The sequence below is a fragment of the Ptiloglossa arizonensis genome, chromosome 5, assembly GCF_051014685.1.
Source record: "Ptiloglossa arizonensis isolate GNS036 chromosome 5, iyPtiAriz1_principal, whole genome shotgun sequence".
NCBI lineage: Eukaryota > Metazoa > Arthropoda > Insecta > Hymenoptera > Colletidae > Ptiloglossa > Ptiloglossa arizonensis.
The window spans coordinates 7,488,138-7,514,941 of record NC_135052.1 but is presented as its reverse complement, the minus strand read 5'-3'; the positions used below and the strand labels follow the sequence as shown (position 1 = coordinate 7,514,941).

The following is a 26,804-nucleotide window of genomic DNA, read 5'->3' as shown; positions in this document are numbered from 1 at the left end:
CAATGCTAATTGGTAAGAGGGGATTTCTATATAAATTGCTACTTGCAGTATACCTCTGGGAAATACAGCACCTGTATTGCTTTCATTGCATGGGGGTAACCATTTCCTCGGAATTTCCTATACTTCGAATAGAGTATAATCTAATATTAGCACCTGCAGCTTTCGTTATGAAAACATTGTTAACGAGATGTGGAAGGTAGCATTATTCCTAAAAATAATCCTCAGACAGAATCACTTATTAAGAGTCATTCGATTTGACTAACAATCGTATTATTTGTTTCGATATAACGTGCTACAAATTTTACTAAAAATAATGTTTATGCTCTTTTTCTAACTTCAAAGTGTTGTTCCTCGTTAATTTAAGTAGATTGCTATAGTAATTGTGATTTTTAAAATATTCATAATTTCGTGTAGTCTAACACCTGGTCGAAATATATCGTGTTCCATCTACCCTTAGATTTCTTAAGTATTCTGAATTCATTTATTTTTAACATCTATGGAAATTAATGGAACTCGTTATTAGAATATTTTGTAGTACATTTTCGGAAGTTGTTCTTCTTTTTTTTTTTTATCCCTAATAGCATTATATTTTATTCCATTGTAATTTCATAACGTTACATCGGCATCGAAATAATAAAGGGGTTCTACATCCTTCTGAATTATACGGAAATTCTTCCATTGAACGTTTATTTTATAAGGGAATTTTACAGTGTGTTTTCATTTCAATATTATTTAACCGATGAATGATGGCTGAAAACTTTGTATAATTACTTACAACGTTTATTCAATCAACAGTTATTGATATGAGCTTTTATTCGTTCAATGTGAAATAAAATTTCTTTGCGCAATTTAAATTGGAATTTTTAATCAACGAATTACGCATCGAAACTCGTTTCTCTGTTATTTATTATTTGAAAAATTTATCTAAATAAATATTTTGCTCATCCCGGAATTACGTACAATCGGTTGAGTGTAAATTACGAGAATTCGTCAGAAAAAACAAAATCACTATTAGGGATAACAAAATTTTGTGAGTTTACGTGAGTTCACATGACGTCACCGGAGATCAAGCTCACCAGAGATCACGTAAGTTCACGCGAGGAGGCGTGAGTTCACAGGAGGTCACATGGGGTCACGTGAGGTCAAGATCACCGGAGTCAAGGTCACGTGAAGTCACTGGAGGTCACCAGAGGTCACGTGATGTCTGGCCGGGTCATGTGAGGTATGATCTGGGTTAGTTCTGGGTTAGGTCAGATCAGGTCAAGTCAAGTCGAGTCAAGTCGAGTTTTTTGTTTTTGCGAAGCAACACTATTCATGACGAACTTACGCATATTCCGTAAGATCCGAGACGACGCGGGTTTATCTGTTATTTATTATTTGAAATATTTATTTAAATATATATAATATTTTGCTCGTTCCTGAATTACGTACAGTCGGTTGAGTGTAAATTACGAGAATTCCAGAGACAAATCAAAATCACTATTAGGGATAAAAAAAAGTTTAAATGATATTTTGTAATTCCATTTCCTTTGCTATTAGATCTATCATTTTATACTTCTTTTTTTTTACAGATTATCAATAATATTTTACAGGAGAACTTGAAAATTAAACTTATCGTTACTTCTGTTCCACGATTATTAGTCTCGTAAAAGTTCAGAATAAAAACGTTTACACGACATTCATCTTGACATTAAAACGTTTTCGTCGAAAATTATGTACAAGAATTGATTTTTATCGGGCACTACAGCGTTTTCCTCTTCGTTGATCATTTCGTTACCCTTAATCGTGTTGCGATAGCTACGTTTGCAGACGTTGTTGCGCGGAGGATATAAAACGTTTTATTTCCACGGCGATAAAGAGTGTAAAAGAATCGATCATCGACGAGATACACCATTTGGTCGATTTTCAACAGTTGGCCACGTTTCTATAAACACCAACAGGAAGCACTTATTTCACGTGTACGATAGCGATCACCAATGAACAATTTACGAGCATTAAAAATGAATGCTGTTTGTGGTGGTTCGCGTTCGGTATTAATAAACTGTTATTGACGATCGATTTTGTTGAGTCGACATCAATGTTCCATTAGCAGCTCGAAAACAATAGTAGGCACGTTTGAATGATCGAGGTATTTAAGTATATTTTGTTGAAAACTCGTGCTTCGACAAGTAAATCATTGAACAGGTATTTGACGAATGAAACCAAGAAATATATCTGTCGATTATTAAAAAAATAGCAGTCACCGTTTAGTGGTGGTTCTCCTGCGAAAATAAAGTAACAATTTCCAAATAAAAGTCTAGTAAATTACGTCCTATAGTAATTTATTGTAGCATTATCGAAAATTAAACAAAAAATTTTCCAGCTTCGATAAAATTCTAAATATTTTGTTAAGAAATCTACCACGTCATTGTGTCATCTGATTGAACAATTGCTTAAGAATTGTCTATTTCCTCGAAGCTTGGAAAACAACAAATTTAATCGCAACGATGAAGGAAGACAATAAGTTTACTTTCAAATAACGATCTAATTTTCGAAATCATCGTCGCTATAGATTTATTTTGCCCAAGTCAAAATTTTATTCCAGATTATCGTATCAACTTCAAATTTGAACATTCCATTGTCCATAAAATCACAAAACTCACTTTCGATATTTGTTGAGCAAAGGATGCAGATAATTGTATCTGTATTTTTTCTATAGGCTTATAAAATGTTTTTGACACGCTGTGACTGAATGGTTTCTATGTCAAACTTTTAAACGCACAGTTCTCCTTAGATTTATTTAAGGTAATTTGGAGTGTGCTGTATAATAAAAGATTTTACGTTGTCGACAGTTGAGCTAAGTCAAATATTTGGAATACTAATCGGTTAAGTCCCCTGCCTCGTTCAGCATATATGTATGTATATATTAGCGATCTTCTACAAATGCCGGGTCTTAACAGTGAATACAGTAAACACGTAGTTGCTTTCGTAAATGAAACTTTAAAATATGTAAATAGTGATAAGCTGTCATAGATGAGAATAGAATTGCAAGAAACATTTGATAACGTTTCTGTTTAATTTTACACGTGAAAACTTGAAATAAACGGCAACAAATACGAAACAATTTTGACCATATGATAACAAAGTGACATAAACAAAAATCGTACGCTCTCTGGATGCTCATTTGCATTACGAAGCTTTTTCGAGGTGGCCTAAATACAACAGTAAAAATACTCAGACCGTTATTAACCTACAACTGTCAAATCAGGTGAAATGTCAGTGATGACGTCATGGAAAAATTAGGTTGTTCCGAATGTATATGCCTTTTAGTTTGTTCATGAAAATATAGACCTCCGTAGTCGAATATTGCCTATCGATAACTATAAATTATACGAAGAAACTAAAATCAGGCAAATAGACCTATTCGTATTGAAAGTAATCAGATATCATTGAGTACACATTCACCACATCTAATTAAACAGTCTTATCTTTAGCACAGTTTACCTACAACCTATACCTCGTTCAAATCTTTCATACATATGTATACCTAGCGAAGGATATCTTCAGAACACGTTTATCCTATCAGTTATACATCATTTCATTACAAAGTTTCACGATAAGAAATACAATAAAAATTTAGAATCCGACAACGCTGGAATGGATTTTAAATTGTATAAAAATAAGAGCTCTTTTCATTGTATAAAAATCATAGAAAAGGGTAATCGTGTAAAAAAGTCGTTAAAATAGATCAATTATAGTTGTAGATAATAAATTAAATCAATCGTAGAAAAATTTTCAATTATGTGTATTCTGGTGACATACATTAATATTTTTACAAATATGAATTGCATATAGATATGATGAGTAAGCTCGAAAATTGTACTTGATTGACCACGATCCCATTGCATTTCATCATCTGCCAATTTTAGACAACCGTGACATCGAGTTTATGGCCACAGGGAATTGCTCCATAAATTATTCATCTATCGTGTACAGAATTATCTGGTAAGGATAAACGTATTCAGAAAAATAGCTTCTGATCGTGACGCAAAGAACAGATCTGTGCAGGAAATGTGTGGTTTGGGGAGTTTATTGAAGATGAACTGTATTTTTAAAAAATAGTTGATTTCAAGAGACCAACGTAATATCATAGAAAATTTTCTTTCAAGATTTGAAAGATCACCGTTTTCGAAGCTATCGAAGCTATTGGTATTTTTTTTTAAATTGAATTATGCGTTCCTATAATCGCAGACGAAAAAGAAAAATCAGACGAGTGCAACAGCACCCCTATGTTGGCTGTTTACTTTGTAAATAAAAAAATTTTTACAGTTTGGCGAATTTTCCGTATTTCTATGTTTAATCAACTTGGCTTTTTATTTGAAAGGGGAGATGGCTTGCATATTTCGCTTTCTGTTCGTTGAACGTAACTTTAATAAGTGACACAAAAGTACTGACGTGAAATATACACGAGTAATAAAGTGTACAAGAAGTCGACGAAAATTGAAATACTTACCAAAGTTTTGAACAAAAGTTTTTGTTCGTAGAAAGTTATTTCATTTCAACTTTGAATAGAAAATGAGAATTTCTTCTCCCTCGACGATATTCTTGTTTCGATTTGTTGAATATACATAAGGCAGAGTTGTTTAATGCATTCCTTACGTCAACAATGTTCGAATATTGATGCATAAAATTTACAGAAATCAGTTACGGTTACAGATGAGCACTGAAGTTGTTTACCAACGGGAATGAGGAAAATTTTCTTCGTCGTAAAAAATATTTTTTCCTTTGGTAACAAAAAACAGACTTACATCAACCTGGTGTCGTACTTTTTACAACAGTTTAACAAATAAAAGTGAAGGTAACACTAACCACGGAAATCAAATTACAAATATGACAAAATTATGAAACGATAGTTTAGAAAATACTCAACGTTCCTATGCTTTATCGTTACACATTATTTCGAGAAGAAAAGCGGAAAATGTTATTAATTTTTTACCGGTAAATTCTCTCCAGTTGCGCATTCCCTCGAACCCGTGGACTTCTGCACAGTCGAGAGCAGTTTGTCGATCTATTAATAAAAGGTATCGCATCGAACGATACATCCGGATATAATTATTCTTTTTCTGCAAGGACGTCGAATGACGCAGAAATTCTTTCGCTAATGAAACATTATTTATTGTCTTTCGAACATTTGCATTTCCACTCGGCATGTAATTATTATTTATTTATTTGATCAATTGATCGAGCAATTTTCGCGTAATTATTTCTTCGTTTTGTTTTTTGACAATTTAATAAATAATGTACGACTGCGAAAACACGTACCATCAACTTCATCGTGTAACGAGTCATTTACAAGAGCAACGTATAATTTGAAACAGATCTACCATGCATGGGTTGTTGCTTAAGTTTGCACAATTGTTTGATGGTTTCAGGCACAAGTAACTTGATTGCGTTACGATTAACTGCTCTGATCAGAGTTTACAAATGCAGTTGGGGCGAGGTTGAAATCAGTTTACTTTACAGGACACTGGTGGATTATGTTTGCCTATTTGGATCAGCCTGGACTCATGGATTTTTAGAGGGTCTAAAAGAACTTCTAAGTACTACTATACTTTTTTTTTGACGATTAGAGATCCATGGGTGTACAGTTGAACCGGTAGAAATTCTGGTTTAATCGGTAGTAAATAAAGCAGTACCCTGTTATAGATTGTTAGTTGAACTACCAGAGGATCATGAGTTGCCATTACTGTGTCCGATGTGACATTTGGCTGTCTTACCGCTTTACGTCGTGTCTCTCGATGCGAGCCAGCATGTACAAGCTGCACGTTGTTCACACAGAGAGACAAGCTATGATAGCAGTGAAGTAGGAGTCATGTCTGAAGTGATTTACAGTTGGAGAAGTGGCCTTGGTCGGCTAATTGAGTTTGATCCTATACATTATAGCATCGTTAATGTTAATGCGCCACTGATCGATCCAACCTACAAAATATAATTGATAGGTACTATACTCTAAGTTCGATTGATCTTAAGTTGTTCGCAGATGGGTGTGCTTCTGAGATGAAATACACGAGTCGGTTGATTTGCGGAGGATCTCGATTTGGTGACAGTGATTGTACTTTATTGAAACAGGTGTTCTTTAACGCATAGAAAAGTTGTAATATTGTAATATGAGATGGAACGTTAAAAATTTCTAAACATTCTCAACGTAATTTAAAAATTTCATTTCGGACGTAAAATATTTCGGTTCTTTTAACACAAACCGATGAGGAGAAGTTACAATTGGACGATAAGCAGTGTATCTGAAAATGTAACATTAAAATTTGAAACTCGTAAATATTTTATAACGTTGTTACTTTCTTGAATTTTCGAATAAAATTTTAAAAGTATCCACGTACTTAAACGGTGAAACTTTTAGAAGATCTGGAAGGAAATTTTTATTCTCTTTAGAATCGTCAAACGATGCGCTCGAGCCATTTAACAAGTTCTCGAAAATATTCTCTAACTTCGTTGTTCCTTTTGTGTGTCAAAACGCAGCTTTAGGAATATATTTTTAAAATATTTAAATGTTATGAAAGAAAATTTTTCAATCTTTTAAATCTCGTACCGTGGTTATCTCTCGTAACTACGGCTTTATACTCTTGAATATATTGAAAAAGGTCCAACACGGTACTGATTCAGTGGCAAGTTTATTCAGCACGCTGATGCATTTCAATGTCCTCGGGGTTCTTCCATGAATCATAAATTTTAGATGACCTCATAGGTGACACTGGGGTAGATTCAGATCTCAGGATCGAATTGCTTGCTTGGAGGTCAAGCAATCGGTCCTATACGTTCTCTCCATTTATCGTGGAGTCGTTCATCTTAGTAATTACCAGTGGCTGGACTGCTGCGAGATGAACCAGCCATAGACGAACTACCTATGACATTTAATACGGATGAGCGATACAAACGATTCGCTGAATTGAATTAATTGCTCATTAAAGTATCCAAAGTTTTGAAAGCTTTCATAAATTACGGAGGGTGATTCAGTAAGTGGGTTATAGTTCTTACCAATACTTTCATAAGCATAATGTCGAGAGAAATGAAAAATTGCATGGCTCCATTAGAAAAGAAAAATTACAAAAATGTAAAGTTGTAACTGTCCATGGCGCGCGAGCAGAGAGAGAAAATTCATTATATAATTCCACAATCGTGGTAAAAATGTTCGATTAATACCACGTGAATCTCGATATTAAAATCTACCTGGATTTTATTTTCATTTTTTAAAAACATTATTCGTTGCTAAAAATACGATTTTCAAATTATTCCCAAAGAAAAGTAAAGAGTCGTGTTGCTCGAAACGAAATGTTACAAATGGACGTTTAAAATTAATTTAAAAATTTAATTTTTAACCAAATATTTGTTACATCCTCGGTGACGATCAATCTGTTCTCATCTGATATCCTCCGCGTTGTTCGTGGCAAGTTCAAGGTTTGGAGGTATAAATTACTCATCAATCTTTTCGTTTGTCGTCCACGGAACAATTTTTTGTACCGACAACTTTTCTGCGTTTGAAACGCGAGTTCTTTCGATAATGGCGTGTCTGCATTCGACGCACGCACAGATAAATCGGTTCGGAACAAATAGATTCTGTCGACGGCCGTTTTTCATTTCTGTTCGGTGAATCGTGTGCCGCATTTGTTCCGTCTTAGTACCTAATTTTAATTTATCGCTGTAGTCGAGCTGCCTTCTACAGGCGCGGAAATAAGTTATAAGCATGGACAAACTTTAGAGGAGCACGTGTCGCTAGCAAACATCACAATTAACGGGACACGGGTACTGTACACAATGTTGCTTGATTTCTCAGATTCTGCCCCCGTCCCTCCATTCTCTCCGAACACACTGATTTTTATTTATTCACCATTCTGAAAATCAACACTTGGCACTCCTTCGAACGTCATTGAGAACTTTGCTTATGATAAATATCCAATGTACGCTTGCATTGCAAAAGATCGATGCAGCGGAAGAATTAGGAACAATTCCTTGAAAAATAAATTAGACGATTGATTTTTTTATCGGTACACTTTCCAAAATTATATACCAAATATCTAGAATGGTAATATAAAACGTTTCTGAGATTGGTGACCAAAATTTAGGATTCGATTCATTGTCAATGCAAGGATTACAGATGTTAGGACATGAAAACGCTTCTACTTGCATATTCAACAAACAATTGTGGATACGCAACGCAGATTTATCCATACTATGGAACAATGAAGAAACTTTGACGAGTTATCGGACACAGATATCTGCATTGTATTCTTAAGAAAACCGCGAACCATTGTTCGGATAAATCATTGCGTCTATTTGATCCTGTGACACGTATTTCGAACTGTTTTCGCAGAGATTGCGTAAGTCCTATTATTTTTGATCTCGTGGTCAGGTGTCTTGCGACCTAGTGGATCTCAAGTGCCGCAATTTGTAAAAATATCGCGTGGAACGAACCGACGAATGTTTTGTTCCGTTTGATTGAATGTCGCAGCGGCATGGTCTTTATTTATGTATTACGAAGGCTCCCCGAGAGTTATAATTATCGATGTTCGGAAATAGCAGGTGTCTTAAAACTTTCAACGTGTGACGAAGTTTTCAGAGTTCGGTGCACAGAGTTGGTGAAAATGATTTTTATCGTTAAAAGTTACCATTCGTAAAAATTTCACCGATGGAAAATTATTAAATTAAAGATCGTCTAGAGATGAACGTTCATTTTGTTAAATTTTTCCTAGAATAGTCAAAATTTTCCATTTGAAAATTTTTCGAGAAGAAGTGAGAAACAAGTACGTTACAAATAAATTGACATTCGATTCGAATATTCAAACGAAATTGAATCTTATAATTCAAGAAAAACCGTGCTCGAAAACTGTCCATAGGAGGTTCTGTCTGAGAAATTGAAGATCTTATCGAGAGTTAGAAATTTTGGTTTAAGAACTGTGAAACATGCTTCACCTTAAATGTTTATAGAAACGTATCCATCACCTCATGCTGGGAACATCAGGAGCAATATTTCTGCAACGAACCCTCGTAAAAGAAAACTTTCTTAGGTTACAGGGAGTGCGAAACTTGTACGTGTCTCCTCGTAAACCTCCGTCCTTTGCTCGATTCCTCTTCGTTTTCCGGCTGCTGCACGTTTCCACGTGAAATCTGACGAGACATCCTTGAACTCTGCTCTAATAACCGATTCTTCCTGAGCCTCTGTGAAATGTTGTTCTGTGGTGAAACTTGGACGCGTTTCAAAATTACAACATTCTTCCTCTTTTCACTCGAAAAATCTTTCTCTCCGTTTAATCGTCGCGCGTAATTTCGTTCTATTATTTGTGCGTGTTTTCCAGAGGTGCACAGCTCGTTCGAAGATACCTCGTTAAAAGTAATTAGAGAATCCACTCGTACGAGTTTATCGATGGTTAAGATATTCTTTACTTAAAAAAAAGTTACATTATGCACAACGTGTAATAAAATGTAGGATGCAGATGTACAAGTTTATACAAAGTTTATCCAATTTAACTTTGTCTTCGAGCAGCTAGGCTCTTTGTGTTGTATCATTATCTTCGCGGGAAGTGTTCAAAGTGACTACCTTGTCTCGTCTTGAATTCAAGTTCTAAGTCATCTCATTACCGACCTTTTGATCTAGGTTAGATTGTATTATAAAGCAACAGCTGTTGAACTCCGTCCACTCGCTATAACGTAGCGAATATTTTAATTCTATTATTAAAAGAATTGAAGATTTCAATCTAAAATTCAAACTTTAATATTTGTACATTAAGAGTGTACAAACATTTGATTAAAGTATGTATTCTCCATTTTGGAAAACGAACTGAATTTCCCGAACAACCCAATACTTTCTCGTTCCAATTATCATTCCTCTCGCATTTCTGATTATCTGTCGCGAAACCACGGGTATGTACCCGATAATTCGATTTTTCACTTCCGTCGCGCCACGCGGAATATCAAGTGGCGTTCTTCCACGCGATTCGATTGCATTTCACGAATCGTTTCACGAAGATTCGATTTCGTCGACGTCCAGCTAATTTTCAGAAGCTTTTTCTTCACAACACTTCGTTGGTTTCCGGCGATGCGCAATAATGGGCATACATTACAGATGAAAAGCTAAGAGGGAACGTCCGTAAAACGTCACCCATCGATTTCCACGAAATTGTGCGACATTGTGATTCGAGTTTAAGGAGCGAAACTACCCTCGAAAATTTCACTCGCTGAATGCTGTTTGAAAATTATTGGGAAAACCGGGAAATTTATTTAATAAATTCTTTACGAATTTTGAAAGAAATGATATCGGTACAAAGTAGTAAAAAAAAAATGAAAAAATATTACTCGTAACATTTATATTCTCAACATTTTTTAAAAGACGATATTTATTTTGCGTTTACAGCTCGTCGCAAGTATTCCTATTTTGAATACGTATCGTACGTATATGTTGACAATTAACATCGACAAGCGACTTTTTGATATTCTTATCAATTTTCTTTTATCAATGTTTACACGAGATTATCTTCCGCGCAGACATCGTTTAATAGACTTCTTTGTACATCTAATAGTTTCGAAGATAACGTCAGAAGAATGAAACTTTCGAGAATAATTTCACGTCATACTATAATCTTGAGGTACCGTGGCTCAAAAAGATAGGTATCTCTCATTTTTAGCCGTTCTATGAACTTGGAAAGTTTCAAGAGTGCCACTTTACGGATGTTCCCTGTAAGTGTCCCCTGACGAACTTTTCCTCCTCTACTTTGAAATTTCACCGACAACGAACTTCGAAAACAGTGTCTCTTTCTTCTCGAGAACGATACATTTTTAAGTATACTCTTCCTATTGTTTCTGTACGTTCAATTTCTATTACCTGCGACGAAGTATTGTAACGATAGAAATATTTTAAAATTCAAAATTGACAACGAAATAAACGACAAGGGACTGTTCAACGATGTTTTCTGCTTCGACGCTGTTTCGTTGCTATTTGGAAAACGCGATACCGAAGTGTGCAAATTGTATCTTACATTTCGCCAATTTTCCTATGTATACTTATTGTTTTCCTTACTCGCGTTTCTTTCTTTTCCGTACGATTACCGTAAATCGTTACTTGTACACCGTGTTCGCGCGAAACCAAACTTTCGATATATGGCTTGTTGATCTCTGGTCTCGAGGAATGCTCGAAGGAAGTAGAAAAGCAATTTTATATCTCGTAAAGTGGATAACAGGATGGAAACAAAGCGTTCGCTATTTTTCTCGCTAAGTATAGGGTTTGAAGTGGAAAATTGATTCTGTCAGGGTATTAAATTTCTCTTTTGTTACCGTGTGGTCCGCGACGAATTTATGAAGTTGTACCCATGGGACGTATATCGCTTACATTCGAAATAAAATTCTATTTCTTAACGCGCGAGTCACGTTTTCCAACGAAAATATTTCCGTCTAGAGATGGTCTTGGCTTCTTGGACTTTCCAGTGTCGGTATCGTGACATACTATACTGACAGAATCACGCCTCGACCATTAGGGCGAGTCCTGGTTATTTTGTAACGTTTAGAAGCAATATATTTTACCGCGAAACATCGCAATTTGTCGTTTACATAATGATCCCAGGTGAAAAATTATACTGCAAAAAAATTCCACTGCTCCCTTCGCGAGAACCCTCCGCAGTCATAAACTTTAAAACGCTGACTCAGCCGGTAAACTGTTGCAAAATGCTTGTCGAAGGTGAAGAGAAACCAAATCGTATTCGCTACTTTGGGATCGAAACTTTTAGGAGCTATAAAATGAAGTTCGTGTCACCAGGTGTCCCTTGGAACTATTGTATTTATCAATTCAGCGTATCGAAAATAGGAAAAATTGTCTTCGACTTTGTATATTTTTCTTCTTAGTTCGTTTAGTGCGTAATTTTCATCAGTTGCTATAAGTGGTTGTTAAAGAAGAAGGAACATTTGTATTGAAGATTTGGTTGAAGCTCGAGATTATGTTCGTAAAACCAAGGACGTGTATATATATATATATATTTCAAAGAAGTGAAAACCTTCGTGTACAAGGGCACGTAATTAAATAACACTCCGGCTTTGACTGCATTTATTTCAGATCCACGTGTTTTATGAGTTTATATCTTACGAGACGAATTGCAAGGCACGTGTGGAATTTCTGCACCGGGTTCTTTATAGTTGATGGAAGAAATATAGTCGGGTACTTGAGACATCTCGAGTGGTTAAGCGGTACCCTTGCTGTCCTTTGGTTATAGGGCCGTGCTTAATAAATCTGGTCTGGGTACGCTTTTATTTTTCATCAATTTTGCCACGTTTTTAACACATTCTATATTTCTTGAACATCCAAAGAGAACAGAAGATTTTTACGGTAATAAATAATTTTATTTAATTTTGTCGACAGTGCGTGTCATTTTTTAAGTAGAAAATAATCTTTGTTTAATTTTATTAGATTTCCCGAAAATGTGCGAATTAATTGTAAATATTTGTACACGTCTACGTTTCCACTTTAGATTTAGTCTTTAAGATCGAAGGTTTGCAAACCCAAATAGTTATTATGCACATGCAGAAATGACATTAATACGTATCATTGTCAGGTAACAACATTTCTATATTTTTTACTCACAGAAGTAGTTAAAATTGACAAAAATATTCAACGTTTGTTACATTTTACTTATATCATTTTATGGTATATATTTAAATTACTATATTTTAATTAACAAATCCAACGTACGTAACGAAACTTCGTTGGTTCGGATCCACATTGTATCCATTACTTCTCCTGTTTTGTATCGAAGAACTGCTCTTAGCTTCTCGAGAAATAGATATTATTCTAATTAAAAACGAATTCGTTTAGAAAATAGAATTTCCCGGCGAGTTTCTGAAGTTAAATCCGATCGTATCGCGGTAAAGAGCTGCTCGATTGCAAAAATTCAGCTTCCCATTAGAAAAGTTCTGATCGGTTCGAGCTGTAGATTTAACCAAGAAATTTTCAATTTCTGTCCGACACTAACGAGATCCAGCGTGCTCGGTTTTTCTAACCGGGGTAACAACTTAGGATCGAAAACGAAAATTCCAACTGGAAAAAGAAGAGTCGATCGACTACGAGCGTAAGAAACCCTGGGTGAAGTTTCCGGGTAAATGAAGTCAAGGTAATCCTTGGTCAGGCATTTGAATTAAAGCTGGAATAAAAGCATTTAATCTTGGGAGGAAAGGGACACGATGAAAGGGCAACCAGCGGTTAACGGTGAGTGGAAAATTCGAAAAAATAAAACAACGCGGGACACTAAAATATATGAGAACATAGCTATCGAATATTTGAGATGCTTCTGAATAAAGAGAGGTGGAACGGAATGATGAAACTTACCGCTTTCCGTAATGGAATTTTTCCGCGATGTATTGACAATACTTACGTTAAGAATAAAAGAAGCGAGAAAAATAATACCGAAGTGGTTCGGAATTGAATCTGAACGTAGCCATATTGTAATCGAAACGAATCTTTCGTTTGTAAAGAATTTTTCTTCTCCTTTATTTATTATTTTCAATCCCAGTAAACAGTGAAGTTCATCGGTTATTTTGATAGAAAATTTCAAAGACGATAAAACACGATAGGAAAACGCGTTTTTATTCTTTTTTTTCCACCGAAGTTCAGAAATCTATTTCGTAAGAATTTATCGAGATCATTTTAAATTCCGTTTCGTTGATCGATAATAGTTTTCAATCTGTTTATAAAAGGTACGTCTTGTGAATATCTCTGAGAGAATTCGTTGTATTCTTGGAAATAAAACGATCGATAAACCGAGTCGGAAGTTTCCAATTTGCAGTGGCGATTTCGATATTAATTTTCCGATCCATAAATCGTGAGTGGACGGTTCGAATCTTTGCGTTGCGGGGTAAGTTCGGTGGTCTCGTTTTTTTCAGTAATCTATCACGACCAAGGATCAATGGTGTAACCTCGGACCATCGACGTGTCTCGAGAGATTCGTTGGAGATTTCTCTGTTCTTTTCTTGCTCCAGTTTATCACCTCTTGTCGAACGAACATCGTTCACCGGTTCTTTTTTTTTCGAGTTTCGGTAATGATCTTTCACGAGCGACATCGCGTCAAAGAACTCGCTTTTTAAAGTTCAGCTGATATCGCGCTTTTCATCTCTTGTTACATCGCTTGGGCATACCTTGCACTTTAGATCGCGCTATCCACCGAACTGGGAAAATAAAACGCGATATCCTCGGAACAGAGAGAAACCGAGTAATCCTGGACAATCTCAACTTGGTTTCCTCCACGAAAACTCTCGAAGATGTTACTACCGAAAAGATTGTGGAACAGAATTACTCGAATGGTGCATGTTGTTTTTTTTCTCGAATTAATATTGCCATCGAATATTTTCTTTTCCATTCTTTCTCCTTTAAATATATATGTAAGGATCATATGTAAATATATTATGTAAGAAATTGTAAATACTACGATCGTTCACGTTGTTCGATATTTTTATTTTCCATTGATTTTTTAATATTTTATATTTAGAAGTGAGCTAGCGTTAGGAAGTTAATCGTACGTTGAATTACGATAATGATTGAAACACGATCGATTACGCATAGAAGAAAAGCCGATTGTAAATGTTTATACCTTTGTCAAATTTCGTACACTTCGATATAACGAATGGTTTGGCTCGATTAAAAAATCGTAGTCGAGTCGTTCGGAAATTAAGCCGCGGCTAGTTTCGCGCTGTTATTTCTTCAGAATTAAAGATTCTTTGTTCTTACTGCACGAAACCCTTGAGGTTCTGTTTTAATTAAAAAGCACGTCGTGCGAAGCTTAAGCTGCAGAGTTTTTCCTTGGATCATAAAAGTATTCCAGGCGTTCTAAAACGTATATATGTGTATATGTAACACGAATGAGAAAGGAAAAGGTCTAGTTACGTACAGTAGGTATGCGTAATGTCTAATTTTTTCACATCCAAGGAGGATAGTCTAAACAAATTTACTGCTTCGTGAACGTATATTGTTTCTGTGATATAGTTAGATAGTTAAATTGTATCGTGAAATAGGAGTGTCGTAGATGTTTGCAAAAATGAAAAAAAGACCGAAGAAACTCGTTAACAATTCTCGTAAAATATTTCTTGCATTTAATAAAATCTTTTCTCGTAATCAAGTGATCTCTAATCTTGAAGTAAATGAAATTTTTAAACGTTATTTATTAATTTTCAGAAACTTTCAGAGTGTACGGTATAAAAAATTCGTAAGCCTCAAGGTATACATCGTGTTAATTAATTAAAAAGATATCCTTTTTGCTACTCACTTATTTTCGATAAAAGACCAACATTTTACGTTACTTTTCATTATTTAATTTGTCTCGAACACGTAAATAGTTTCACTCTGGAAATGAAATTTATTAAGTTTAGTTTCATAACGAAATACTTGTAGCCGAAACGTTATTATTAATAAGACGTGTTTCGTTACTTACAATTTGTATTTTCCAAATTCGTAGTTCAAACGCGCCGAAGAAGTTATCGATTCTTTCGTAAAAGAAAACGAATTGAAAACGACGACAAATAATCCAAAGAATCGTGTATTTTTATATCGCAAGACAGCGAACTTTTGAACGTTTACCATTATTTAAAAAGATAGAAACTCATCTGTAACGTACAGTACGCGTATTATTTAAAGTCGAGTAAAAAACCGTGGCTTGAGAAGAAAGGGAACCAGTCCGATGGTAAAAGGCTCTGAAAAAGGAAGCGATCCATCCATCGAAAAGAGATTCTTAATACCTATGTGTCATATTACGGATGTAATTTTACTTTGTAATGGAAGCGTTGTATCAGAATTTCCCGTGGGACAATTAGCATCAATCCTCATCAATCTTCGGATTGACTCGTTAATGCAATCACGATAGGTATCAACCGTATCCTAACGACCAGATCGGACAGTTGTGTCAACGTCGAAAACGGATTTTATCCACAGACTCGAGGTTCACTTTTCAGCGAAGAATTTTTCCTTTCACGTGCGACGAACACCTCGGTTCTTTGATCCTATTACCGAGCATCCATCGCGGAGATTGTTTGTCATGTAAATCGTTGACACAAATGATATTCAATTACCGCGGTGGTTGGAGCATTCGTGCAACACGGCCGGCACTATTACCATCAATATTAATTAACCACGAATTCTAATTACCTTCTTCGGTTACGACAGTCAAAAGCGGTATGTAAAATAGAAACTATACGCTCGAATTCTCCTATTTGATATTCATGGGCTTCCCCTTGTTAAGTCTGCACGGAGTTCGCGGAATGTGTAGTAAATAATAACTGATTGCCAGCACAAATTAACCTTATTAATGCAAGTCACTCAGCCTGGAAAATTTACTCCCGCGGAGTACCAGTTTATTGGGTTTCGACGTTGATACGTGTTCGACATCGTATTCAAGAACACGTAAGAAAGTATGGATACCGTGTAACATAATTGTTGCGATGTATGTATTTGAAAATCGGTACCGTTAACGAACTCGTTATTGAAACGAGTACAATCGAGACGTTAATTGGTGATTTTTATTCGTTTGTGTCTTTAGAGATATTTTTAATCGCTGAAATAGTCCGTTAAAGGAAACGAACGACGAACATTGAACACGAATACTCTTTCGAGAGAGGGGATGATTTTTTGTGAAAAGTTAAAATTTTGAAAAATTCAAAATGTAGGAGCAAATTTTTTTGCCCGAGGTTTCTTCTTGCGTCGGTGTTTGTAAAAAGTGACGGTTCTGTGATATTATTTGTTTTAATCGGCTGTAACCAACCGATGAAAGAATAATAAGATCGACGAGAAATAGACAACGTGAGTAGAAATAATGAGTAATAGTCAGACGCATTGACCAAGTTGCGTTCAATCTCTCGGGCATCTCGTGAGACTGTACACTCGATTTTTTACTCGAAAACCTCGATACCTCGTGCGAAAAAATTCTACCGTAAAATTTTTATCCACTTTTTTGCGCGTTCTACATTTGCACTTCATCGTGTGTTCACATCGTCCCGTGTTCAACGTTTTCTTGTATGTTATTTCTCGATTCGTTGCTGTACGAACTTTACAACATATACTTATCCATTCTCGCACAAGTACGCAGACACGTACCTACATACGTAGACAGTAATTAATAGTCTTTCTTGCAATTCTGGAAACAAAAATGATCGTCCAACGAAAGAACATGGTACAGACTGATTAGAAAAGTTTCTTGCTAAGATTTGTGGGAACAAAGGGAAATTATTCTGGGTCGAGTGATTTCGTACAGGATTAAATACTTTATTTGCTACTTTACCGTTCGCGCAACTCTTTCCGCTCGGACTTTCGCCAGTAGTTGTAATTTACTGCGCTTTCGAGGAGTCAACAAGTTGGACTCATTGTAATTCTTTGATTGTACGGAATGATTTGTAGCTAAGCGGAGATTATTAAGTTTCGTTTTAGCGTTCATTGCAGCTGGACGAACGTCGATTCCAATTGAAAATAATCTTGAAAAAATACCTTGCGAACAGTTCCTCGTTCCGTGTCGTTCGCGCGAGTGTTCGCAGCCGAACGTTGCGACGCGTCCAACTACAAGCGCGACACTCCCGGGTTCTTCTCGGCGCATCAATTCCGCTTCTCTTTATTCGAAATAATTGCATTATGAAAACACGGCGTGTGTAGCAACCACGCGGATGGAAATTCAGCGGATTACTTAATTGGACGACAAGCAGAACGGTAATTAGAATTTACGAAGCCCGGTGTTGTTACTGTTCCGTGATACGAATAATATAATTTAATACACGCCGCATCGTTATGATTATTTCAGGTTCAAGCCGGGACTTTACGAGTTTATTCCAACCAACTTTCACTCTTTACATGCTATTGTCCCGTATTGTTGGTACAGGGTTCGTTGGAACGATAACGTTATTTTTTTAACCTACATGTACTTGTACTATTTTTCGCAAGCCTTTGAGATTGAGAACAATATTTATATTCACTGTTATCGAGTACGTGGGTCCATGTGTTTACAAATCAGAAAAATTGAAAAATTGAAATACTTCCGTGTTATTGTTTCTTGTTAAAACTTTTAATATTAGGCTATTTTAAATTTCAGGCGATCGTGTGTAAATTATTTATTTCTACGACACGTGTATATAATTTCTACGTGTAATCATATTTCTTTTAATAATTTCTCGCGTATTGATTTCATTATACCGATTGCACATCTTTGGCAAGTTTATCGTTGAGGTATTCATTTAAAAATTGTAACTATTTCGATAATTTTGTGTGGGATCGTTATGTAGATTGTTTTTATACATTGATTTCATTAGTTCTGGAATACTTGTGATAATAATTTAATAACGTTAACTGAAACTTGTTAACATTGAATTTCTGTAGTTCTCCCGCGCACGTTATTGATGTATCGAGTTTGTTTTTGTAGTTCTCCAGATATCAATTTGTACGAGGCTTAGCAGACTCTTGATAAAATACAGGAAGTTTGATACGATACATTATTGTACGTCTGATCGTAAAGCACATTATCTCCCGCGTTTCTTCCTTGAAATTATGTCCATTATCCGTATAATCGTTTTTCAGTAGAAACACGGGAACAGAAGAGGTAATGGAACGATTAATAAGCGGTAATTCACCCTTAATTGAAAATTTTCCGAGCGTTATCTTAATGAAACAAGAAAGTGATAGAAGTACGAAACTATAATTAAAAATACTAACTACTTTCAAACAAAGTAATGAAAAATGGTTTTGTTCGGTTAACGGTAAAACTGTACGTTAAAAATTGTTCAATTACGAAAGTTGAGAGACTCGAGGTAAAAGAAATCGTTTAAAGTGCAAGAAAATTTTCGACTGGTCTATCGTAAAGAATTGAGGTAAAAAACATGATACGATCAACAAGCACGGCCGTGTTTGCTCCTTTTTCTTCGTTGATAATTGTTTACTTCGCTTTCAATTTTCACCGAGAAACGAAGCGCGTAATTCTATCGAGAAATCGAACGCAAACGTGAAAACGTTATTGTTTCGTGCAACATCTCCATCGAAATCTACTACACTTTGCGTCGGTGCTTGTAGCGTTAAAAGCAATCCATTCCGAAGTGGATAATGTTCGTAAAACGCGGATGCACGTAAGCTTCGAACCGTAGAAGAGTCTTGGGTTGCTTGTAAAATCGGAAGGCATCGATTTTAGTCGGTACGTAGCGCATCGATGCAACTCTCGGTGTTTGGACAAATGGGAAAATTGCAACAGGTTATACGTGACATCTGTTGCTTCGCAATTCAATTACTAGGGTTTGCGAAAAATTGAAACAGACAGCGATATTGATAGCCCGGTGCGTGATTTTCATAGGGAAATAATAAAGTTCGATGATCCTTGAAACGTAGGAATAGAATTTTTGCGTTGGTTCGATGACTATCTATTTAAAATCTCGGTTTTTTTTTTCAATGAATGTTTAAGTACACTTTACGGTACATTTTAGGAAATTTCGAAGTTTAAAGTTCGTTTAGGTTTGGATCAGTGTTATATCTATAGCGGATATGATTATTTTATACGCGAAAATATTTTGGAGATTCGAATGGTCGTCAGAATTTTTCATACGTGCTAATGATAAATTTAGGAATTTATCGAAATCTTCTTCTACAATTGTTATCGAAAATTTTTGTATTAAAATCAGTCATCGACGTTCCGCAATGTATTTCAAGGGCGTTCGAGTTTGAGTGCAACGTTTTTGGTGTTCGACTGAACAGTAATCCTAATAATTATTCATTGTGTCGAAACATAAAGAGTAAATTGTACATGTGCTCGTCGTAAGGAACCGTAGTTCTGAAATTAAGTACTCACGAAATTACATTTTTACTACAAGAACGGAATTGAGATTTGCAACGTGTAGAAATTCCAGTTGGATCTCCGAGATTGAGTCACGACCGATAAAAGTGATAAAAGTGTCCATTTCGAGAGCGGTTCGCGCTTTGAATGAGGTGTAAAATTCAAGATAAGAATCAATAGTAGTGCAAAGTCGGCTCAATTTTCTTTTTTGCTTAACGATTTGTGTGTAACAGTTATATACATGGAGACTGATTGCTGGTGTGTTTCACATTTGAAACATAACTTCGGAAACGAATTTATTTATTTACCTGCGCTTCGATCCGATCGTACATCGCTAACATTGACTTATCGAGGATTACATTTATACAGAAGTATACAATATAAAAGAATTTTCAATTTTACATCTCGAATTGATTAAAATTAAACACGAAACAATCGGCGAAGTGATACTGAACGTAACGAGAACTCACTTCGTAAATTTGAAATTAGAAGAAGCGAAAAGAAGTTTCTTTTGTTCGCAAATTGAAAAGAATTTGTAGTACAGGATGTACATTTCCGATTCAAAAGTCAAGAAATTTTGATTCGAGAGTCTGGAGAGAAAAGAAGTTGTTCCGCGAGATACCACGAGCGTTTATGTTCGAAGATCAAAGCGAACCTCGCATTCGGTAAGTTTCTCTTCATATTTTATTCAGACCCGACTCGGACAGAGGTATCAATTACCATTAATAATAGGCCTGGACTAGAATTTGCGTTTTAGATCAAAGCGAGCTTTACGGTCGTTGAGTTTGTTTTCGTACCTTATTCCTATTACCAGAGGCGTGTAATTCTCATCAATATTAAGTTTATGGGAAAGTTCTGCGGAGTTCCCTCGTAAATGTAGCGTTTGGTTGGCTAGACGAAGAGCTCGAATTTCCAATTTCGATACCATCGGAGGAGACATTCCGAGACGTTTCCCCAATTAAAATTAAAAACCAATGAAAACATTTTTATCCACTTATTACGTGCATTACCTTTGGAATTTCTTTTCCAAATATTTTCTACTTCCGAGAAACGTTTTCCTAATCGATGGTTTCGAGGCATTATACGAAGGTGTGACATTGCGCGCAGTGAAATTGTGTCTTTTTAGTGACGATACGTGTCAAAGCGTAGACACCGCTACACGTTGATAATTCAGTTATAAAAATTCCGAAAGCTCGTTCAACGATCGAAAAAGCTGTGTGTAAAATTTAACGATCGTCTGGCTTGTACCTCTTGTGATAAAAATTCTCGAAGACGACCTATTTCACGAAGCGTCAAAGTGACACGACCTCTCAAACTCTTCAACAATTGAGACGATCACGATGAGAGGCACTCCTCCTGGCTCGTTTCGTCGTCTCTCCAAGTACAATTAAAATCGAGTTCTCCGAAGTCTCGTACCGATGGTCTACCATCGATAGTATTGAGCTCAAGGGCCAGCGACAACACGAAACTTCCGTTTCTTCATTCATCTGTCTCGTCTCGATGTATCCGTTCTCGATGATAAAACATTCGGGAAGACGAAGCCGGTTCGCTCGCACGAACCGTGGCTCGTTATTATTTCCTTTCGATCGAACGTTATTTTATAAGCTCGTACGTCACCGTTGGTTCGTTCATTTCGTGACACGAGTTGGCGATGCAATTCAAACACCGAGTCGTTCACTCTTCGAGCGTGCAATTGGGAAGAAAGGTATTCGTTAGAGGAATGAGAGGAATTTGTCCGCGAAGTGAATTATCGGGCACGTTATTAGGGGATTAAATTTTGAGAATTGATGTCAAACGTTTTTCGCGATATACATCACGGACCAGTGCAGACCGTGAGAGTTTCAATATCGTCTCTCGGAACAAGACTAACCGGACGGTTTGGTATTTCTTGCATCCGTGAAGTGAATTTCTCCTTTTTTTTTCTCTTCGTTCAACGGGGAGCTTCCAAGAGTTCGTCGCGAAAATTGAACGCGTAATTTGAACATTTTTTCGCAAATTTCGAACGTTTCACATTGCCAATTTACATGGTTTTCGGAAATTTTGATTCGACGTGTTTTTAAATATTTTTTTTGTTGTAATTCGGAGGTTGTACACGGGCGTAAACGAGGCGGGTGGCTTTGATAAAAAGGGTGGTTTCTCGCGTGAGGTGGAAAAGTAGAAGTAACGGAGTACGGTGCAGTTCTCAAGTTGGGTAGACGAACGTTTGCCAAAAGTTTCGTAAAAACCTGCGCCTGACAGTTCGCGATCTACCTCTGTAAGACTAATTCAATTAGAATAATTCTTGGTGCAGAAATACCGAGCGTTGTAAACTTTCAGCCCATTGAAAAACAAAGGTTACGCCAACAGCAGCTTTGGACAATAGCGTTATCGAAAATCGGTAGACCATTTCAAAACTCCGTGTTCGAAAATTCCAAATTTTTGTAATCGATGCGATCGTTGATCATTTCAATTCCTATTTTCTAATTTACGTATTCAAATTTTTACGGGTTAGTATAATCTTACCGTCAAACTTTTCGAATTATTGAAAATTCTCGAAATGAAAATAATTCATTTCGTTTTTAAAAAGAGAATTTCTATTTTTGTGCACACATGCGTATCATTTTTCAATATTATGTAACACGGTTTTGATCGATCACTGAATTAATTGTACGATAGGAGGGTTGCTTGTATTTTGAAATTTAGGCAGTATTACCCGATTAAAATTCTTGCATACATTACGAACGAGTGAAACGTTGCGTTTGTAAAAGCAACCGAACTTTCCTGCGATCACAAATGATTAGCATATCGTGTACCGGAAGGATTCGATCGATATTCACGAAAACAACATAGTGAACGTTTCAGCGATAGTTCGGTTTTGTCTTTCGTAGTTACAACCGGGATAGAGAGAATCGGATGAAACCGGGTACCTGATACGGCTACACGGACCTTCGTGTATGCATACGGCATATGTATGCAAATGACGTTCACGTGACACATCAATGGCGGTATCGATATCGTAGTCAACGCGTTCCTGGTGTTCGAGGACCGAAATCGATCACGTCAGTTACACGTTAAACTGAAAGACAGTTTTATTAATGATGTCGCTTCATCAATTTATGAGAATTTCGTTGAGAAGGAAAATTACGTTGCCCTTCGTGATCGAAATACTACGGTTGTGCATCAAAATTACAGAACCTGATTATCGAAATATTCTAGTTGCGCATCGAAATTACAGAAGCTGATTATCGAAATATTCTAGTTGCGCACAGAATAGAATATATTTACAATTGAAAATGGAACTACTTCCACGGTCTGTGTAAAATGGTTGGTAACAAATGCAGCGTGAAAAGTAATTAGTAATAATTCAAAGAACACGAATACGTATGAATATTCAATAAAACGTGTCCGTATATACCAATGAACGTACTAATTTTCTTTTTAACGATGGAGGTTGTGCAATGAAATTGAATTAAAACATTGACGTCTACCAGACGTGGCGCGTTCTGTGACAAGGATTTAAAAGATATTTGAACTAACCATAAATTAGTTCTAGACGAACTAACGTTAGATCGTATAAATTTAATCAATTGGTACGTTGCGTCGCTGGCCATTATCAGCAATTGATACGGTATTAAACTCGTAATAGAAAGAATATCGTTCCATTAAATGACGTCAATAACAGAATTGCCAGAATCTCGTAAAAATTTCGAAGAGTTTCACTGTATATTTATAATCGTACGAAGTAGATGATCGTTTAATGTTTTCATTCTCGTCTCATCAAACGTGCTTTCTTTATTTCAATTCGTAACAAATGACGATAATATGAAAATTTATACACGATTTTGTTTTCGAAGTATTTTTTCCGCGTAAAAGGTCGTAAAATATACAAAAATAAAAGACGGTTAAATTTTTAAGTATTAATAATTATCTAAATTTGCTCTCTTTGCCTTTATTTTATTTTACTTTTCTGTAATTTCCGATATCAATCGAACACTTTGAATCGTATCATGTTTTAAACGTTTCGGTCCTACGATTTTGGTTCCTTTTTAATGTTTTTTTTTTTTCTTCTGTTCGAAAGCCTAAGGTTACAACGTTGCACAAATATATGCGATTTAAATATTAAACTTGTTGTTGTTACATCGCTCGTAATTTATGTTTTGAGTATCACACGCGATCTGTACACATGAAATACGTTTCTGTCAGGCGATTCGGCAAAAGAATTAGGAAGTTTAATAGAATTTCGCAGTTTAAATGTGCATTCAGTTTCATCGAACGGATGGAGTCCGAGATTTACATTCTCGTGGCTCTCGTATCGCGTTGTTGGGGATCTAGGAGTTAGAAATTTCACGATTATTCGTCACGAGATCCACGATTCCGCTTATCCGGCGATTTGCAGGCATCTAATCGTACGGCCAATTTATACGCGTCGGCGATTTGAATCTATCGAGCGTGCCGCGATCATCTGCAACACGTGTATCTTTAGCAAACTCTTGGCCGAGTTTAGGAACATTTACCACCAGTCCATTTTTTCATTGGCTGAAACTTACAAATTTTTAACAGCCTTCTCGCGCGATGAAACGACGAAATCGATATTTACGTACTCTAATAAAGACTGTTTAATTTAATTTAACATTTTTTAGTTAAAATGTTCAAGATACGCAGCTTGCGTACCTTATGGTGTAGTGATATTTGTATCTTTACAATACGAAATCGATCGATATTATTTTCTTAACATTTCCTTTATTTATGTTTCGTTGGTTTTTAAACAAATCTTCGTGAAACAAAGCGATGCAAGAAATACGTTAATGGTGTGTACGTATTTTATTTACACGAACGTAAATAAAAGGAACTGTTTCATGCAAAGACTGTTCCGAAATTAATATTGTCAGCAATAATAATTCGCAGAAAAACTAGATTACTCTGCAAACTCGTAACTAGCATTTCCGAATGTATTTTTATTAAGGCTTTCTTGCATCATTCGATAAAGAACATAGATCTGAGACTTTTATCTCTTCTGTGCAAATTTCGGTAAAAATAAATGATCACAAGGTTCGATTGATGTAAGGTGAATTAATTAGCATTTGTTATTTCTCTTTATGCGAGTTTCTTAAACACAATGATCCAGCGATGAGCTAGTGTCTATAGCATAATAGCAAAATTGGAGCGCATGTGGCGTACATGTGTAAAAATACAACTGCCTGTATTTTCAAGGTGAACCGTGAAGCCTTTGCGTTTTATGCAATTTGTGGACTTGAACTATTTTTCTTGGAACTTTCTTCGCGATACATTCAGAAATAAGAGAACATAATTGTTCTAAAGTAGGTACAAGGTGCACGTGTGACTCATACACAAGGTTAATAAGCTTTTATTTTTACAATTTGAATTATAATTACATTTCGCATAAATTGTAATTTTTATTCACCAAATGACAAATCAGAAGTTGCGTATAGTTTCTGTTCGTTTTTTTAAATTTTTATCTAAATAAGAATTTTGTCTCTGTCGGTGGATCTCTCGCCCTAGAGAAATATATATATATAGTGTTGGAGATAATTTCTGAACATTTATCGAGATAAAAATCAAGACTTTTAACGAGGAGGTAGTGTATATCAGGATTGAGAGTGAAAAATGGTAAGAACGAGGACTTCCAGGAGGTGGTGAAGATAATTATATTACTACTTGAAGAGCATTCGTAACATTATTACGTTTATTCGTCCAACGTTTTGATCACGCGATCTCGATCCTCTTCAGAAATACAATTTTCTTAAATGAAAAAATACGAAATTCTTAACAATACGATAAAAATAAATTTAATCGCAAGTTTCGATTTACATCAAATGGTATATTTACAATCTATATACGAATAAAAGGAATAAAAAATATACTTACACATTTACGATTCGTTCTTTCGATGCAAAGTTACCTCGTAGCTTTTAATACTGCATCACTTATGTTTCGTCTGTCTTCGGTTGTGTCTTTCAAATAGTTTCTCAATCATGGAAAATAATTCCACTTAGAGTGTTTTACACCGTGTTCAATGCACGAGTATTTGATTTTAAATTATCAATTTTTACCGTAGAGAAATTTTTTTTATATTTCTACCGTATCGTCGACGAATTGATACAATTAGTAGCTCTTGGACGTTGTTTACAGAGAAATGTTCCGTCACGCGACTTCGATCCAGCAGACTTGTCCTATTCCTTAAACGTGTCTCATTTCCTATACCTCATCCGTTCTCTTTCTCGATACAAATGAAATTGTTGCATTCCGGGGTAAAGTGTCCTAGTGGGTCGACAGGGAATTCGAGTCGCAAGGGGAGTAAATTAGTCGACGCGCGGCGTGACATATTAGGTGATTATGCTGAAATTAGTTGTAATTGAAGGCACATCCGCGTCACGGTGATTGCTGAATATTTGTAAGCAAATATACTGCCGCGATTAATTGTCGGGCTATCAACGTGCCGATAAATTGCTGAACATTTCACGAGCTTTGTCAGACCAGAAATTGAATTTCGTCCATTTGTCCGGAAATGAATTTTATTCAACTATGTTACTTACCTTGGCCAGTATCCAGACGAACATTGAATCGGAATGTTTATTCCTTTCCGTCCATTTCTCCTTTCTTTAAACTCACATATTTACGATCACCATTCCGAAAGCACTTTTATAAACTTTTTATTACATTCGTGACTATTAATCTTTCGCACATATTTAAAAATTGTCTTTCTCACAGATTTAACTTTTAGTTTCTACTTTTTAATTTCTTTCGTAGCAAATAAATCGCAACATCGAGTATTTATATTTTCAAACTACTAGTTATTTTTACACTAGTCGCTTTTTTATGTTTAAACTATTGATCGGAAAAGGCTGAAAATATGCTCGTGTAAACCGTTGTCTTTCTTCTATTAGCTCCCGATACGACGAGCAACGTTTACACGAGTGATACCGAACGTTAAGAAATTTTCCTATTCCGATTAGTATACGGATTACTTCGCTCGGTGTTATTTTCGCGATTGCGAAA

The 26,804-nt window shown here is 35.8% G+C and overlaps 1 protein-coding gene across 9 annotated transcripts in view; it reads left to right on the top strand.

The window, feature by feature from the left end:
• Positions 1–26,804, top strand: part of Dh31-r (Diuretic hormone 31 Receptor) — a 201,755-nt gene that overhangs the window by 38,058 nt on the left and 136,893 nt on the right. The window contains exon 1 of one of the 9 annotated variants that reach the window (XM_076311732.1): positions 1,144–1,222. The exons of 7 other annotated variants lie outside the window; for them this stretch is intronic. The gene's annotated coding sequence lies outside the window, so the exon portion shown is untranslated. Of the gene's footprint in view, positions 1–1,143; positions 1,223–20,389; positions 20,474–26,804 lie in introns of those variants that run through there. One more of the 9 variants, XM_076311733.1, reaches the window with a different exon arrangement.